This window comes from Triticum urartu, chromosome 3 (assembly GCF_003073215.2).
Source record: "Triticum urartu cultivar G1812 chromosome 3, Tu2.1, whole genome shotgun sequence".
In the NCBI taxonomy this organism is placed as follows: domain Eukaryota; kingdom Viridiplantae; phylum Streptophyta; class Magnoliopsida; order Poales; family Poaceae; genus Triticum; species Triticum urartu.
This window is the reverse complement of record NC_053024.1, coordinates 496,226,211-496,232,113: the sequence shown is the minus strand read 5'-3', so window position 1 is coordinate 496,232,113 and position 5,903 is coordinate 496,226,211.

Here is a 5,903-nt window from a genome sequence, read left to right as displayed (position 1 = left end):
AAGGCAGTGTTTGATGGCTTAAGATTTTTATCAGTCAACCCCATGCGACGGAAGGTTTAAAGGATATTGATGCTGCTACCTCCGTCCATGAGTACCTTAGTGAATTTATATCCTCCAACCTGAGGTGCTACCACCAAAGCCAAGTGACCCGGATTGTCAACTCGGGGCGGGTGATCCTCACGACTCCACACAATGGGCTGCTCAGACCATCGCAAGTAATGGGGAACTGCCGGCTCAATGGCATTCACGGCCCTTTTATGGAGCTTCTAATCCCGCTTGCATAAACTTGTGGTGAAAACGTGGTACTGCCCGCTATTCAATTCCTTCGGGTTACTTTGATAACTAGATTGTTGTTGTTGATTCCCTTGACCGGGTTGTTGATGATAACCGCCCTGATTACCTTGGTTCTCTTGGTGACCCTAAAAACCGGAATTAGAACCGCCGCCACCGTAACCCGGGCCCTGAGAACCAGAACCTGAGCCGTCGCCTGGGCCATGATAGTTTTGGAACAAGTCGGAATTTTTGAACTCTCTCATAATGTGGCAGTCCTTCCAAAGGTGCGTGGATGGCTTATCCCGCGAACCATGCTTTGGGCAAGACTGATTCATGAGATACTCCAGGTTTATACCTGACCCTCCTACCCGAGGAGGTGTCTTTCCTTTACGACGCTGACCATTGTTGTGCATGTTGGTATTGGCCACAAAATCTGAATTATTATTAGCCTTGCGTTTACCGTTGCCAGGGTCACTCACCGAGTTATGGTTCTGGCCCTTGGTGTTGCCGCTCTTCCTTCCCTTTCCCGGCTTTTCATCATCAGACTCGGGGTCCTTGGTACTATCAGAGTCGTCATATTTAATTAGAGCCGCCATCAGCTCCCCCATATCGTTACAATGGCGCTTGAGTCGTCCTAATTTCTATTTAAGAGGCAATGTCGGTGTCAAAACCGGCGGATCTCGGGTAGGGGGTCCCGAACTGTGCGTCTAGGCCGGATGGTAACAGGAGGCGAGGGACACGAAGTTTTACCCAGGTTCAGGCCCTCTCGATGGAGGTAAAACCCTACGTCCTACTTGATTAATATTGATGATATGGGTAGTACAAGAGTAGATCTACCACGAGATCAGAGGGGCTAAACCCTAGAAGCTAGCCTATGGTATGATTGTTGTTGTGTATGTTGTCCTACGGACTAAAACCCTCCGGTTTATATAGACACCAGAGAGGGTTAGGGTTACACAAAGTCGGTTACAATGGTAGGAGATCTGCATATCCGTATCGCCAAGCTTGCCTTCCACGCCAAGGAAAGTCCCTTCCGGACACGGGACGAAGTCTTCAATCTTGTATCTTCATAGTCCAGGAGTTCGGCTGAAGGTATAGTCCGGCCATCCGGACACCCCCTAATCCAGGACTCCCTCAGTAGCCCCTGAACCAGGCTTCAATGACGACGAGTCCGGCACGCAGATTGTCTTTGGTATTGCAAGGCGGGTTCCTCCTCCAAGTACTTCATAGAAGATTTTGAACACAAAGATAGTGTCCGACTCTGCAAAATAAGTTTCCACATATTGCTATAGAGAGAATAATATTTACGCAAATCTAATCTGCTGACATATTCCATAGTGTGACACACCACGGCCAAGCCTTTATCCGAGTCGTTTCATTATCCCACCTCAGCGCGTCATGCGAGGCGGTTTCCTTGGCACGTCTTGTTAAAGCAGAGATCGTGTCCCCTTATTCCGGGATTCTCATCAATACGGGCGTGGGTAACCCAACCGCGCCATTGATTATGGCGCTTGGAGATAAGCGAGTTTTACCAGGCTGGTGGGGACACGTAGTTGCGTCCACCCATATAAGGGGATAAGGATCCACCTTTTCACATACGCCTTCTTCCTCCCTTGCTTATCCATTCTCGCGCACTCGAGCTCCAGCGCCCAAGTCCGCACTCCCCACCTCAACCTTCTCCAGCCATGTCCGGAGCGGGAGGCAAGTGGATGGTCTCCTCCGCCACGGAGGGACACATAAAAAAACTGAGGAAGGCTGGATACTTGTCTAACGACATTGCGTACCGGCTTCCCTAAAATGGGCAGCTCATCCCCACCCCTAGGCCCCATGAGAGGGTGGTGTTCCTCCCCCATTTCCTCTGCGGACTGGGCTTCCCTCTTCACCCATTTGTCCGGGGGCTCATGTTCTACTATGGCCTAGATTTCCATGATCTGGCCCCGAACTTTGTCCTCAACATCTCGGCGTTTATCGTCGTGTGCGAGGCTTTCCTCCGCTTCCGCCCCCATTTCGGCCTATGGCTCAAGACTTTCAATGTCAAGCCGAAGGTGGTGCGCGGCAACCAGGCGGAGTGCGGAGGCGCCATGGTGGGCAAGATGGCCAACGTCTTCTGGCTTGAGGGCTCCTTTGTGGAGACCCTGAAGGGGTGGCAATTGGGGTGGTTTTACATCACCGAGCCGCGCGACCCCGAATGGGTCGCAGCCCCCAAGTTTCGATCCGGACCCCCTGCGCGGCTCACCTCCTGGAAGGAGATGGGCCTGTCGTGGGGTAAAAAAGGAGAGCTGACCGGACTCCAAACATGCGTCCAAACCCTGGTGGACAAGAAGCTCAAACTTGTTAACGTAGTCCAGGTTATGCTCATCCGCCTGATCCTCCCGTGTCAACAACGGGCTTTCAACCTGTGGGAGTTCGACCCGGCATGGCACCAAACTCTGAGCAGGCTCTTCGACACAACGTACGAAGATGCCTGGAAGGTGCTTTTCAAGGGCGCCGAGGCCCCCGCATCCGCTACCGAGGATCGCGGATTCAGTATGCAGTTTCACGCTCATGCGGTAAGCTGTTTTTTCCTTTTACAGGGTATCAGTTTTTCATAGTTTGACTCCATGCGGGATCTAAGATCCCTTACCTTTGACAGGATTGACAGGTGATGTCCGGACAGATCAACTGTCCGGCTCCTTTGCCCGAAGGCCCATCGGACGCTCGCTTGGCGAAGCTGCTGGTTCCGGCACCCTATGTGGTGCCGGAGAAGAAGGCCGCGAAAAAGGCCACGGGGACTCGAAAGAGTGCCCGGCGCCAGGAGGTGTCGGATCCATCATCCGACGGTTCCGAGGCGCATTCCTCCCGGGAAGACGAGGAGGAAGAAGAAGAGACCTCTCCCCCTCCAGCGGGAGGAGAGAAGAAAAGGAAGGCCGCCCTCTCTGGGGAGGCCGGAGGGTCCAAGAAGGGGAAAAACCCTTCCTTCGGACTACTCCACCGACGCCGACGACGGCGGAGAGGAATGGCCGCCCAGGGCCAAGCCCCTGGCAAAATTGTAAGTATCCGCATACTAGAGTAATTCACAGTATTCGTTTATTGCACAGCTTTCCCTTATGTCGAATATGTTTATGCAGCCCACCCAAAGACCGGCTCGACGCGTCGTCGAGCGCTCACTGGACTCGTCGGATGTGAACTCGCTTCCGACGGCTTCCTCCCCCCGCCCTACGGACGACACCGAAGTGTTATCCCAACAGGTTCCAAGCCGGGAGGAGGTGGTCCTGGAGGCGCCGCAAGGCGATCCCACGGACTCCAGGAGTAAAGGGGATGAACCCCCCCAGGGCTCCAAGTCTGGCTCTAGGCCGGACACCGCTCCGGAACCTTCAAAGGTTCCAGAGTCCGGCGGGGGACCTCCTTCCAAGAGGAGCAAGCCCACCGTGCCGGTGACCCCGTCCAACCGGAGGCGCCGGATAATCTGTTGGAGGCGCTCCAAGGCGCCTCCATCGACGAGGAGCACCGCACCATTATGAGTGCGGTGGTCTAGAAGGTTCAATTGCAGGAGTCTAACAAAAAGGAGTCAATATGCGTATGCAGGCTTCTCTGCTTGCGTTCGCCGCACTGACTGCGGAAGTGGACACGCTAAAGCAGAACCTCGAGCGGTCCGAGCAAGAGCTCGGGCGTGCCAAGAAGCAGCTCAAGGACAATGAAGGTAAGAAATACCTTGTTTAAATATATATATAAAGGTGCAATTGCAAAAAATGACAGGATTATCATGGCTATTGTAGGGGCCACGTCTGAGGTGGCGACCCTTAAGCAAGCGCTGGTCGAGGCCAAGAAGAGGGCGGCCATGGAGCGCACCAAGTGGGAGAAGTATGAGGCCGATGTTGGCAAGGTGCGGCAAGAGCTCCAGGCTCTCATGGAAAAACATGAGAGTTTGGAGCTTGACTCAAAAACGCGAGAGTCCGAGCTCGCGGTGGCTATTGAAAATGCCAAGTCTGCCAAGGCCGAATCCCAGAAGACCCTCCAGGAGTTGGATGAGGTGAAGAAGATAGCGGCGGGTAAGGCATTCTTTATGCAAAGCAAACACATAAACGTGAGTTACTTGTTTCTTACCCGAATCCGGAGCTCTCCAGGAGCGTTCGCAGATCTTCCCCGGAGTGTGTCCGATGCCGCCGCATTCTATCGAGCCGAGGAGGGCAGCTCGACAGAGAAGGTGTTCTGGTCTCAGTATGCTGAGGCCGGACACCCCGTGCCCTTGAGCAACCAACTGAAGCAACTGTTCGAGCTCCACAAGGCGGCCGAACAGGCCATGAAGGGCCTCATAGTTCGGCTGTGGCCTGGAGAGGCTCTGCCTGGGAGCTATTTTGGGCTGGTGCGGCGGTTGGTGGAGGCCTGTCCAAGGCTCGAAGTCATCAAGCGCTCCGTCTGCATTGAAGGTGCCCGTAGGGCCCTTGCCGGTGCTAAGGTGCACTGGGGCAAGCTGGATGCTGAGAAGCTTGTGAAGGACGGGCCACCGCCGGGGAAAGAGCATCGCAAGCCTGAGAATTATTATAAGGATGTTCTGAAGGGTGCCTGCCTTGTGGCGGATGAATGTTCTAGGGATGTAATTTTTGAGTGAAACTTGCTCGTTTTGCCCTGTGCACTGAAAACTTGTTCATATGCGCTAAGCAATGCTGTTGGAATTTAAAATATTACCTTCTGTGCGGCTGTTTATCAATTCTGAGAGATGGCAAGTCGTCGGCTTCTGCCCCCGTGCCGCTAGTGCTGGGGTGTTCGGGGATAAACCTGAGTGCTCTTTTTCCCATGTTTGGGTCCTTCGAGGGAGGCGCTCAGCCCAACGAACAAGGCAATCGGACTATAATGCGTGAACACTCTCACTTAGCCATAGAATTCTATAATTTTAAATTTTGGTGAAGCCTCTCGTATTCGGAAGACCGAGTTCGGGGCGCTATCCACGCCTTGGCCGGATAGAGCCAGCTCCTCGCTCTAAGCGGCATAAGTCGTTAGGGAGTCGAAAAACCTCTCGAACAGCGACCAGCTCTCGCTTCATCATGACAGTCAGTTTTAGCTTTCTCCACTGAGGTGCTCGACCCAGCTCAACTGGGGCACAATCACAGTGGTTCTCCTAGTGCTACCTTAGCCGATATAGCGGAACGTAAGGCACCAAAACATAGGAGCCGGGCAAACCCAACTATTGACCCAAGACATGATTCGGAGCCGATGCATATAATGCTATAAGTTCGGGGTGCTGCACTTGTTAAAGTGTTCGGACTTCTCACACCATATTGAGGGGTACTAAAGCCCCTGGCGTATTTAGGCCGTGCCAAAGTGTACGGGTGCAATATGTCGTTAGGGAACATATATATATATATATAAGACTAATGCAAAAATAGACAAAAGCTATGCACTGTTTATTAAAGAGGGCTGCGATCAAAGCAGAACGATACAAATAATGCGATAAGCAAAAGGTTGGACTATGTAACGTGTCCATTCCAGGGGCAAGCTGCGGAATAGTATGCGAAACAGGTATACTGCTCGTGATAGAGACCACCTGGGAGTTTCGTAATGTGGCGTGGCTTGTCTGCTTCTCTGGTTCTTGCATCATTTGTGCGGCAATTGAACTGCCGAACAGGCCTTCCGAAGTGTGGAGTCCTGAAAGT